Here is a 12,965-nt window from a genome sequence, read left to right as displayed (position 1 = left end):
AAGCATGCTGTAGATCTCCCATGTATGCCAAAGGGATTTACTCCATTAATCATGAGATTTGTGCACAGCTCTTTCTTGAGGTAATCTCTATTTTTTGTTTTTACTGACATAGTAGAGGGGATGAATGAGTTAACCTCTAATTTCATTTTTTTTCTTTTTTTATTGAAGTATAGTTGATTTACAATATTGTGTTAGTTTCTGGTGTAAAGTTATTCAGTTATACATACGTATATTTTTTCAATTTTTTCCCATTATAAATTATTACAAGATATTGAATATAGTTCCCTGTGCTATATAGTAAATCCTTGTTTAATCTCTAATTTCTTTAAAGAGACTTATGTAACTGCATACTGTGAACTTTTCATCTTTCAAAAGTATTAGCAAAAAGTTATGAAGCCTCAGTCTCAGATTTTTCTCTATAGGATACTTTGACAGTAAATCCCTTAACTTCAGCATTTTTTGCCAGGTGAGGATTTCTACAGTCGTCATGCCCTGGTTCCTTTATGTTTAAAATTTTGTCTCTTAATTTATGTCTTTCCTCTTGCATTTTACTAAAAGCAGCAAGAAGAAATCAGGCCATAGTATGCTTTGCTTCAACACTTTGCTTGGAAATCTCCTTAGTTAAATATCTAAGTTTTTTTTCAATCCTAAAATTTCTGTTTGGTTCTTCTTTATATCTTTTCTCTGCTTAGACTTTCTGTATTTTTGTTGAGTCATTGTATTTTGCTCTTTGATTCAAGCATGTGAACAAGTACTTGTTGAGCACTTATATAATGTCTGCTTTAAAATCTTTGTCAGAAAATTCTAACATCTCTGTCACCTGTGTTCTCTTCTATTGATTGTCTTTTTTCATTCTTTGAGATCTTTGTGGCTCTTGATATAATGACTGATTTTTTTTTATTGGAACCTGGACATTTGTAGTACTTTTTTTAAGAGACTCTGCATCTTATTTAATCCTATTTAGTTGTTTTTGTCTGATACTGTTCCTGCTAGGGATGAGAGGTGTTATCTCATCACTGGCAGGTGAATGTAGAGTATGCTTTCACCATTTGGCTTTCATTGAAACCCAAGGGAAAGTTCTCATTACTGCTGGATGGGAGTGGGAGGTCCAGTTATTCATATGGTTGTCACTGACACCACAAATAGGGACACCTGATTATTGGATGGAAAAATGAAAGATCTGGTTCTCTACTTGGCCCTGATAGATCAAAGCATTATTCCTGGTGTATATTAACTGGAGACAAAGGAAGAAGCTATCAGAGATTTTGGAGATAACACAATACTTTCGATGAGAAGATCAAGTATTTCCTCATGACAGAAGATGACTGAGATGAGGTCGAATAACCTGATGTAGGCAGTAAGGAGGTCAAGGAAGTGAAGGCTGAGGTACTATAACAAATAGTATATGTGGGTATTGAAATTTCCAAGAATTTCGGTGCAGTTATGGTGAGGAAGGCTAAAATATTCAACAAATAAGTACAGATGATAGCACAGTCTAAAAGAAAGTTTCAGTAGAAGAGTATTTTTGAGGAAATATAAACTGGAAGTATCAAAGAGGCACCTAATCCACTCAGAGTCTCTGAGGTCTGTCAAGAATAGAGAAGAATGCTTTTGAGAGTGTTTTAAGAGAAACAGTGTCTTTGGGTTACAGCAAGGTTTTGATTAGAGCAAGTAGTATGAGGAGTTTTCAGAGAAGAGGTAGATGAGTAGATTGTACTGATATCAGAACTTGAATTACAATGGAAATGGTGGATGGGAAATAACAGCCAGGTGGAAAATGGTGTTGATGAGTAGATGTACAGAGGTATGCTCTGTTTTATATCTAGGTCATGATGGCCTTTCTGGGAGGCTTGAGTTTTTGGCAGTGACGGAGGCGTGCAGCAATGTAAGATATAATGAGGTTAGTTTAATTGGTCTTTCAGGAAATGGACAAATCTTACAGTATCCCCTTGGGATTTCTTTTAGGCAGTTAGCAAGGTATTTGATGTCAAGACTAGGGAAGGGCCACTTTACATGGACCATGGAGATCAGTAGGCTTTCTTTAAAAACTTCAGCAGGTTGTGTCCCATTTGGAGAAGGGCATTTTATTCAAAAACCAGGCGAGCTCAGCCTTTAACAAGTGTGAAAGGAAGCCAGCAATGTTTCAGCCAAGATTTGCATAGGATTTATTAAAAGCATGTTGACCTTTAGGGATTTCATTTAAATCCCTCCAATAATTTAAAATCGAATAAGAGAAAATGTAGCTAATGCAAGATTTGTGGAAACTGTGATACAAGAGTTACAAAAGTGAGTTATCACTGACTTCATTGAGAAGCGTGCATTGAAATGATAACCTTTTGTATCCAGCTCTAATACCAACACATTAAGCAGAAGGCCATTCTTGACAGACGTTTCATGAGCAAAGTTGCGAAAGCATTACTAGAGACTTATTGAGGAAATATCATCTAAAGATGTAATGAAAAAAGAGCAAAAATACATCACATAAAGAAAGTGATGAAGAGATCCAAGAAAACAGAGGTGAGAAAGGGAAAGAAAATCAAATAATGTAAAAAACGTTTAAATTTACAAATAAAATTTGATAAGCAACTTTATGAATCACCTGGGGAAATTTGTTAAAATGCAAAATTTAATTTAATATCTGAAGAGGGACTCAGGATTTTGAATTTCTAACAAGCTCCCAAGGTGATGTCAGTGCTGCTGGTTTTTGGACCAAAACTCTCAGTACCAAGGTGGGGAGAGGGAAGATAGAAACAGAAAACAGAAGAAAGGAAAATGATGAAGTGAGGCAAAGAAAAAATACGGTTCATTTGAGGTCATGGCTAGAGATGGGCCACTTTACATGCACCATGGAGATCAGTAGGCTTTCTTTAAAAACTATACCTATTCTGCTATATCTTGGTTAGTTCTTAGACGGCAAAAAATTTCTGCTTCATTTACAGTCTTGTTAGTGTTAATTTTTCAGAGGGAGCTTGAAGTTGCTACTGGTAGAAAAAAGAGTAGGGAAAGTCAGACATGTACAACGTTTTCAAGGACCAAATGTTATTCTTCCATTTGCAGTCCCAGGTAGCTCCCACGATCCTAGCATATCCCTAGCTTGGTTATCCAGCCTGGCTATCCAGCCTGGCACATACTTTCCTCCTCCTTAGCTAGTACATACAATCCTCTTGTATGTTTGATGGAAACTCAGTTGGCCTTAGGGAAAGCATTTAATTCACTGAATTCACATGAATTTTTAATAACTATTAATCATGCACTTAATCCTATTGGGGCACTTGGCATTTTAGAGAAAGGACTGCTTATTCAAGAATGATAAATCTTAAATAGTGCATCATGTTTGGGTGAGGCTAACTTTCCCAATCCTCATAAATAATCTCATGGACCTTCTAGGAATGGGAGATATAACACTTACTCTCCTGGTGCTCTTACATGCAGTCTTCTCAAAGGATTGTAAAAAATCATTCTGAAGTTTTACTTTTTTATAACAATAGTACAAAAAAGTTAAGATTTTGTTGACTCTCCCTCTTAACATATATATTATGTATAGATTCAGTTCAACCTAGGTTTTAAGAAAGCAAGCCATGGCCATTTTCTTTTTGAAATATTTATATACTGTTGCATTTCATTCTGGGTTTCCTATTTATTATTTTTTTAACATCTTTATTGGAGTATAATTGCTTTACAATGGTGTGTTAGTTTCTGCTTTATAACAAAGTGAATCAGTTATACATATACATATGTTTCCATATCTCTTGCATCTCCCTCCCTCCCACCCTCCCTATCCCACCCCTCTAGGTGGTCACAAAGCACCGAGCTGATCTCCCTGTGCTATGTGGCTGCTTCCCACTAGCAATCTGTTTTACGTTTGGTAGTGTATATATGTCCATGCCACTCTCTCAGTTTGTCACAGCTTACCCTTCCCCCTCCCCATATCCTCAAGTCCATTCTCTAGTAGGTCTGTGTCTTTATTCCTGTCTTGCCCCTAGGTTCTTCATGACATTTTTTTTTCCCCTTAGATTCCATATATATGTGTTAGCATATGGTATTTGTTTTTCTTTCTGACTTACTTCACTGTGTATGACAGATTCTAGGTCCATCCATCTCACTACAAATAACTCAATTTCGTTTCTTTTTATGGCTGAGTAATATTCCATTGTATATATGTGCCACATCTTCTTTAGCCATTCATCAGTCCATGGAGACTTAGGTTGCTTCCATGTCCTGCCTATTGTAAGTTGAGCTGCAACGAACATTTTGGTACATGACTTTTTTTTTGCTGTACACGGGCCTCTCACTGTTGTGGCCTCTCCCATTGTGGAGCACAAGCTCCACGGCCATGGCTCACGGACCTAGCCACTCCGTGGCATGTGGGATCTTCCTGGACCGGGGCACGAACCCATGTCCCCTGCATCGGCAGGCTGACTCTCAACCACTGTGCCACCAGGGAAGCCCTACATGACTCTTTTTGAATTATGGTTTTCTCAGGGTATATGCCCAGTAGTGGGATTGCTGGGTCATATGGTAGTTCTATTTTTAGTTTTTTAAGGAACCTCCATACTGTTCTCCATAGTGACTCTATCAATTTACATGCCCACCAACAGTGCAAGAGGGTTCCCTCTTCTCCACACACTCTCCAGCATTTATTGTTTGTAGATTTTTAGATGATGGCCATTCTGACTGGTGTGAGATGATATCTCATTGTCGTTTTGATTTGCATTTCTCTAATGATTAGTGATGTTGAGCATCCTTTCATGTGTTTGTTGGCAGTCTGTATATCTTCTTTGGAGAATGTCTATTTAGGTCTTCTGCCCATTTTTGGATTGGGTTGTTTGTTTTTTTGATATTGAGCTGCTTGTAAATTTTGGAGATTAATCCTTTGTCAGTTGCTTCATTTACAAATATTTTCTCCCCTTTTGAGGGTTGTCTTTTCGTCTTGTTTATGGTTTCCTTCAGGTTTCCTAGTTTAGTAATGTGAATGAGGTTTGCTGTCACCCCCTACTTCTGATAATATTAGTGACTTCCATACTGCACCTTTTATAGTTTTTAATTTTTGTTGTACTTCTGCCACAGCTCCATAGTGAGAGGAGCAGATGATTTCTAGCTATTGTGTGGCTACTTCTTCCCCTGGACCATTTGGGTGTGCTCAGTTACAGCACTGGGTCAGATGTCTTCCAACAACTAAACAGTGATTCCATTGCTTTTTTCTTTATTCTGTGGATATCTTAGTCACTGGCCTGCAGCAAAGCTGGAATGAAGTCGCAGAGGTACATTTCAACTTGCAAAGCAATCATGAAGGTTGACCTTGCATTTGCATAAGGCAGTTTGTGTTTTCTTAAGGAGTTCTTATCCTCTGCCTAAATGGCTTTACTTGCCTCATGGGAATCAGCTGACTCTTTGTGTGTGATTTCACCCAACCTTTTAAGATATTATTTCTCGTTATTTTCAACTTTGGCATTTTCAGTAAAAAATTAGCATAGATTTTTGCGTAGAAAATATGAGTCTGCTTCCAAGCCTCCTAGTCAGGGACTTTGTATCAAAAGTGAAAAGGAAAGAAAAGCTAAAATCCTTATACATGGCTACTTGGGTGTAGCTAAGAAGCAATCTAGACATCCTGGTTTGCTTGTAAGCATATCATGGGTATATAGTGCCAATCTTAAATTTGAAGACGTTAGCAGTAGCTTTTAAAATCACCACACCCATATAACCCCAACCAATATTGTTACATCATTGAGCAGTGTTATCTGAAAGAATTCAGATAATTCTTTCAATTACTTCTTTTAAAGTTTTTCTCATTAATTTTCTCAAGTTCATGCAACATAATTGAAAGTCATCACCAGATCTTATTTACTTGAGTTAATGACTCTCAAAATGTATAAAATACATAAAAGTCCTAGAAACCTGGACCACCTTTATAAAAAATCTTAGTGAATTCACTTTAAAGTTTGCCAACTTATGCTACCAAGCTGTGGTCCAAAGTAAAGCAACTTAGCTAATAATTCTTGCCTCAACTGTTGAGTTTTATAACTGAGTGGAGTGTTTTTATTGTTCATTTTCTTTCTTTTCCTGTTTGCATAGTTGCTTACTTGTTCTATTTTGCAATTTCCTTTCATTCGTACATAGTTAAGAGAAATAGCTGCAAAAAACAGCCATTTTCTATTTTTCCTAATAACCCCCTTTTCAATTATTCAGATTTCCTAGAAGAGCATGAGGTAAGACATACATACTACTTGTATTCAATGAGTGTGGGGTGCAACATTCTAGAAACAAATGTGAGGATAAAAGGCAAGCAGGGCAGAGAAGGAGAGAAAGTGGTGCATTGCAGAGTTGACAGTTTTACTGGAAAGTTACAGCTGGTTACAAGGGTGATGTATCTACTAGGGGAGAAGAGGAGAAAGGCGTTTATTTGGCTTCTTTCTGTTTCCCATCCATTATTGGTTAAAATTCATCCTAAATGGTGTTAACATTTTCACGTGACGTCATCTGGCCCTTCCAAACAGCCTTCAGGGAAGCCAGATCCCATACGAATACAGCAACCATGGCTGGCTAGCAAACAGGTATGAGCGAGCAGAGCTCTGTCTGCCGGTACCTTGTGTGTGAAGAGGGTTCTGCATGTCTCATCATCAGAGACAGTAGGAAAGCTCCAGAGTGGGAAGCCAGCAGTGTGCAATATTAGCATTGAGACAAGGCTGAGCTGCCGAATGGTCCAACATCATCACTTGTGATGGACAAGTCAGAGCTCTACGTGCTTTTCTCTGTTGAAGACTGAAGCAACCTTCCTCTATGTGGGGGTCTAAGAATGTCTTCCTTTTTTTTTTTTTTATTTTTTTTATTTTTAGCTACTCGAAACACTTTCCTGAGGGTTAGTTTTATATTCTGGAGTAGTTCAAAGCATCCCATTGTGATGCCACTTTTCACCCCTTTTACAGGCACCTCACATTCAGATTTTCCTATCTAATCATTTATCTAAATTCTTCAGTGTACCTTTCTCCCCTCATGTGTTCACAACCACCTTTTTACCTTGCAGAGTCCAAGCAAGAAGTGTCTGGATAGGGTCAAATTGTGTCTTAGTTAGTTTGGCTGGTTTAACAAAATACCAGACTTGGGGGTCTTATAAACAGAAATTACTTCGTAAAGTTCTGAGACTGGAACTCAGATCATGTTGTCAACATGGCCGGGTTCTAGCGAGGGTCCTCTTCATAGTTGCAGACTGTTGAGTTTCACCTTGTGTTTTCATGTGGCAGAAAGAGATTGATCTATATCTCTGACCTCTTCTTAAAAGAGCACCTACAAATAACATCATAATGGGAATTAGATTGTAACATATGAAGTTTAGGGAGACACAAACATTGTAACAAATACTCAGTTCGAACTAATTGATCTTTTCAGTTATCCCCACATGCAAAAGTCTAAAAATGGAAATGGTACTGTATTTTTACAAAGTGCTTACCAAATATGTGAAAGGCTTATGATTCAAACCTCATTAGAACTTCATAGTATGTATTTCCAGTTAAAATCACTTTTGCTTTTATTGAAGAACTGACTAAAAAGAATTCATTATTATAGAAAACATGAATAATAGAATATTTCCCTATCCTCCTTTTACCTCCCCCCCAACCTAGAGTCAAAGTCTAAGCAAGTCTTACACCTTGCTGTATCAAGGAGAATGGAATTTATTTCCAGTTTTACCTGTAGCAGACTGAGGAAGCTATAGATATACTAAGCACTGGTCCTTTTGGACTTTCAGACCACAAAGCAAATTTTTAAGATGTCTTTTTGCAGCCAGTTAGGTTAGCTTGTTTTTTAACTGACTCCCATGCATCCCATTCTGCTTCTTTGGTGTGTTCTGATGATTGATAGGAGGAGAGTTGATCGGAGCGGCAATCACAGGCGCTCTCAAGGTGTCCCTTTCAGAGAATGCTGTTAGTCCTTTTACTGAGCAAATCCTCTTACGTCTTTGAAGAAAGAAGGCGGTTCTCTCTGCCTGTTGAGCAAGTTCAATTTAAAACCTTGTGGGGAGATTTCACAGCATGCAAGCAGAAACAGTTTTATTGCCTCTATTTTCAGAATCTCTTTCCAAATTACAATAATATGCCTGAGAAGAATATGAGAAAAGCAATCTTTGGGGGCTAAAACATTTTACCTTTTAAACCCAAAATATAAGTAAAGGAATCACTTGGCTTATAAGAGTTTATTTTCCAATTTTCCTCTCATAACTTACCCCCTGTGGAAGTAGATGAATTTTCATTTCCCCAAAAAAGATTCTTAAAAGATACTGGAAAACTAAGTTATTGTATTAATGTGCACTTAAAATATATAACTTATTATTCATCACGCTTAAGAAAAGCTTTATTTAGTTTCATAATCCCCTAAGACGTTTTCCTTCACATTCCTGGGGGAAATGAAAGCATTTATATTTTGACCGACATGATTGGGGATTATTGGTGATGCACCGTATTGTTTTTTACATAGCATAACTTATTTTTAGTTACATGTTTCTTACTGTACAATTAAATTTTGTTGCTTTTAATATTTACCATGAGAGGTGGACCTGGAAATTACAGTTGGATAAATCTTTGTAGAACTCAAAAATTATTATAGAAAATTTACAGCTGAAATAGGCAACATCGTAGATAACTACCTTTGGATATTTTGCAATTGCTGCACTGATTTAATACATCAGCTTATTTTATGCATAATCTATTCCCTGAGCAGAGTTCTTTGAGGATTCTGAAAAATGTTTACATATACTGATAAATTTAGGCAGGGGGAAATCAGGTACTAATGTATCTGGCTGTGAGAGCAGTTGCTAAGTAGATATTTCTTTTGTCAGTACAGTCTATAGTACTTGCTAGGGTTGCAAGACTGTGGCATGAGGATAAAAGTCTGTATTTAGAGCTCTGGCCAATTCTCTGCTATTTTACTACTAAGACTTCAGTGACTCACTCTTCTCTTTCATGTATAGTAGATGAAATGAAATTTTTGCCTGATTAAGTACTTGCCCTTACTTTTCAGAAAAATAAAAATAGGCATATTACCAATGCCAAAAGAAAAACCATTGATACCTTAGCAAGAATGTGAAAGTAGATCGTTTTCGCCTTTTTGAAGAAAAAAGGAAAACTTAAAATAAAAAGAATACTATTATAATTGTGTTTTATCAGACATGAAAACATTTTTTTAAATGCATTAATTTTTAAGCACTTATCCAGAGCTGAGTCACTAACAACTTCAGATCTCTGGGACGTATTTTAAATTCTGAAGTAAGATGGGAAAACCATCTCTAGGCAACTAAAACAGTCATCATAGCCAGAAACTTTATTAGAAGGAGGAGGCCTAATAACTCAGAGCCGAATATCTACATACATACATCCATATTTTAAAGTAAGAAGATTGGGTTTTTTGTTCCTCAGCTCACTGCCTATTAGAAACACCACTACGAGGGACCTGGCATCACTAGAGGCAAGTGCAATGATACAAGGAGAGGCAGAAACCTGAGCAAATGCTATCAAGAGAGGAGGAAAAAAATGTTTCAGGTAAGATGAGACCATGTAGCACAGGCACCCTGAGTGCAGCATTGAATTGTGTCACAGAAAGAGGAAAGTGCATAATAGTAAAAACTTTTTTTTAAAAAAAAGATTATCTTGGAAAATTCACTTTTTAAGTACACTATTCTGACAATACCCACCAATTTTTCCAGTAGTAAATAATATCTTTTAAATTCTTTTAGCATATAAAATCTTGTCCATCTAGGAGATCCTATTTCAAACCCTCCAGGTTAGCAAAAAGTTTGAAAATACCAAGTGTTTTGGCAATGTAGTGTAATGCCAAGTCATAAAGTGCTGATGGGAGTCCTGAAAAACAAGAATAAGCTAGTAAACTTGAATGTATGTCTATAGTAGCAATTACAGCTTCCTGTAGAGGAAAAAAATCACTGGTATGTACTAGGGCATATGGAAAATAATATTCTTAGCAACACAGCTGTAACTGAAAAGGTGGAGAAAAATAAATGGCTATCAAAATTAATGATTAATAAATTATAGTACATTCACTCAATAGCATAATTTAAAGCAGTGAAAATAAACTAGAGCTATATGTAAAAAACATGTATATATCTTAAATAATATTGAACAGAAAAATAAGCTTGTAGAAGATTAACTACACTATGGTTACATTTTTATAAAGTTCAATGCAAGCTGAACAAAATAATATGGGGTTAGTGCTTTGGCAAAATATATCCACTTTTCCCTTGAACAATGTGGCTCTGTACTGTGTGGCTCTGCCTATATGCAGCTTTTTTTCAGTAGTAACTACTACAGTGCTACACATTCAGCAGATACAGACCACAGATACAGAGGGTGGGCACCCCTAACCCACGCACTGTTCAAGGGTCAACTATAGCTGCAACACACTCTGTGAGAAGAGACCTCATTTCACTATATGGGAAGTTTACTCCAAGTGAAATCTCAGACATGGTTTTTCAGGTGAGTTTTTGTTTTGTATCTGAAAAAGCTTTGTTTCACTCAAACATTTTTAGTGATGGGAGTTTCTCTATTCTACTGTTAGTTGATAATGAAAGGTTGGCTATTATATTCAATACTTTATATGTTCGAGAACTTTATATAGCTAATATGTTTGTAAATGAATGGAGTTTGAAGATATTGGACAGATTCATAGAAGAGTCAGTAGCAGGTTAGGCAGATACTATGAACAATTACTTAAGATGCAGTAAATCCAGTTTCTTATAAGATGTACCTGACCTTCTAGTATAATAGATTCCCTAATCATACTCACAGCTCTGCTATTGGACTTACAGTCTCCATATGGGGGTGCATCGACCAGTGGAATCAGTAGACACTAAGAGAGTTATTAGAGAGGGAGGCAAATTGTATTTTAAAAATAAAGTTAAATATTAAAATCTTTTAGGTTTCATATATAGGTTAACAATGATGTCTTCCCTTAATCTATAGATGAGATTTTCCTATGTCTAATAATGTAGCTCAAGGTGATTCACATAAATTGGAGAATAGTCTCTTTCTTGGGTAGATGATGAGGTTAAAGTAATAAATGTAACAAGAAGCCTGTTTCAAACTTCAAAATTGTCAAGAAGATTCTTTAGCAGTCTATGATTAATGATGAAACTGAAGTCATCGTGGTTAGGGAAATTTTCAAAAGTTCAGCCCCAAGGATATAAGGAAAAACTTTACTCTTTACTTCATTTGGGACATCTGAAATTCAGCACAACAATGTGTGCTTTAGAATGTTTTCACTAAATTTGATAAATGTTCGTCAGGTGATTCTGAAGTTTCTGCTTAGTAGTAAAAGTTAAAACATCAAATACCTAACTAGTCACATACCTTGGTCAGCATCTAGTGCTGGAAAACAGAAATTCCTAAAATAAAAAGTGTATTGAATATATTTGAGAACAATGTATTTAAAACAATGTATTCAGTTTGCTATACAGTGGCTTAAAAATAGATTTTCAAAACTCGTCTTAGATTGTTTGCCATAGACTGTTTTTAGTAAAGAAACTTACCCATTTCTGGTACTTAACGTCCTGTGAAAAAAATAAGTTATTGACAATAAATGTTTTCCATAACAAAATATTATCAGGTAACAACTTGCAAATGTCATTATCAATGTTGGAACTGTTTTATCTGTGATTTTAAGAAGAATTTAATGTAAGTTTCCAGCTATAGCTATATGCCTGAAATGCAGTCCTTACATCATTCAGAGAAACATTTCAGAAACAGACATGAAAACCCCCAGTGAACAAAATACTATCATCAATGTGGTTAGTTTTATAAAAACAGGACCTTCAATAGTAAAGATTTTTATTATGTAATGACATGGGTAATGGCTTTGAGACTTTTGTTATGTTAAAAAGGTTACCTGGGTATTAGGGTAAAGAATGTAAAAATAATTGGCAGAGTTAAATTGAACATTTTCTTTTCACCAAGCCAGGGGTTTTACAGGAGTTGACATTTTCTGTGATGTAGTTGTCAGTCATGTGTTACCTAGCAGATTGTTCTAAATTTAAAAGCATAACAATTTGCCCCTTTAAAATATAGCTTTTTTTGAAGAGGAAATACATTTATGTGGTTCAAAATGCAAGAATAAAAAGTAGTGTAGAGTGAGTGAATAGCCTCCTTTCTCTAGCCAGTCTCTGGCATATTCTTCCAGACTTTATATAAGAAAATGCATTTTTATCTCCCCCTCTCTCTTTTCACACAGAATTTAGCATATTATACATACAAGTCAAAACTTAAATAACACTAGTCTTGGAGGTCTTTCTATATCATTACATACCATACATCATCATTCTTATTTTTAAAATAGCTGTTTGAGATTTTTTATATGGATTTCCCACAATTAATTTACAAGTCCCATTTGTGGTAGGCTGTGTTCAGCAATATCCATTTCCTGACCTTTGAGATCACACTTCTCTATCACTTTCCAGCCACGTCTTGTTTTGACCAATGAAACATGAGTAGCAGTGACATATCTCTTACAGTACAAACTTTAAGGGACAGTGAATATTTTGTCATGTTCTCTCTTTTCTTACCCTTCCCTCTCCTTCTTCTTAACCAGACAGTGAAACCAGTACAATTCCTTTTTCAACCTGGAAAAGGGTACTCTTTCCATGTGTACTCCAGAAGGAGTACAGTAATTAGGACCCGTGCTAAACACTGCTAAAATCCACAAGGCGTATGTTTTCATTTGTTACCATATCATGATTGATATGAAAAATGATACCAGAATTAGTGTGCTACCATAACATAGACCTACGTGTCATCGTCATCCTGGTTAGGAAATAAGTTGCAAGAAAAAAATTTTTAAGTAAGTTGGAAGGATGGAGGTCTACATTAAGCTTTGGAGAACCAGTGATAAAACTGTAGTCTGCAGTAACTTGCAAGTTAGTAACATCCTTTATAGTTTGGTGAAAAGGTTGTAAAACAGAATACTAGTAGTGT

At 36.1% G+C, this 12,965-nt stretch overlaps 1 long non-coding RNA gene across 2 annotated transcripts in view; it reads right to left on the bottom strand.

The window, feature by feature from the left end:
* LOC132597833 (uncharacterized) overlaps positions 1–12,965 on the bottom strand; it is a 274,690-nt gene that overhangs the window by 33,553 nt on the left and 228,172 nt on the right. Inside the window, exons 4-5 of one of the 2 annotated variants that reach the window (XR_009565198.1) lie at positions 7,684–7,978; positions 7,123–7,281 (exon numbers count right to left, since the gene is read on the bottom strand). This is a non-coding gene — a long non-coding RNA (uncharacterized lncRNA). Of the gene's footprint in view, positions 1–6,802; positions 7,282–7,683; positions 7,979–12,965 lie in introns of those variants that run through there. The other variant, XR_009565197.1, reaches the window with a different exon arrangement.

Source organism: Globicephala melas, chromosome 9, assembly GCF_963455315.2.
Source record: "Globicephala melas chromosome 9, mGloMel1.2, whole genome shotgun sequence".
In the NCBI taxonomy this organism is placed as follows: domain Eukaryota; kingdom Metazoa; phylum Chordata; class Mammalia; order Artiodactyla; family Delphinidae; genus Globicephala; species Globicephala melas.
Note: the sequence above shows the minus strand (reverse complement) of the source record. Positions and strands in the feature narration are given on the sequence as shown.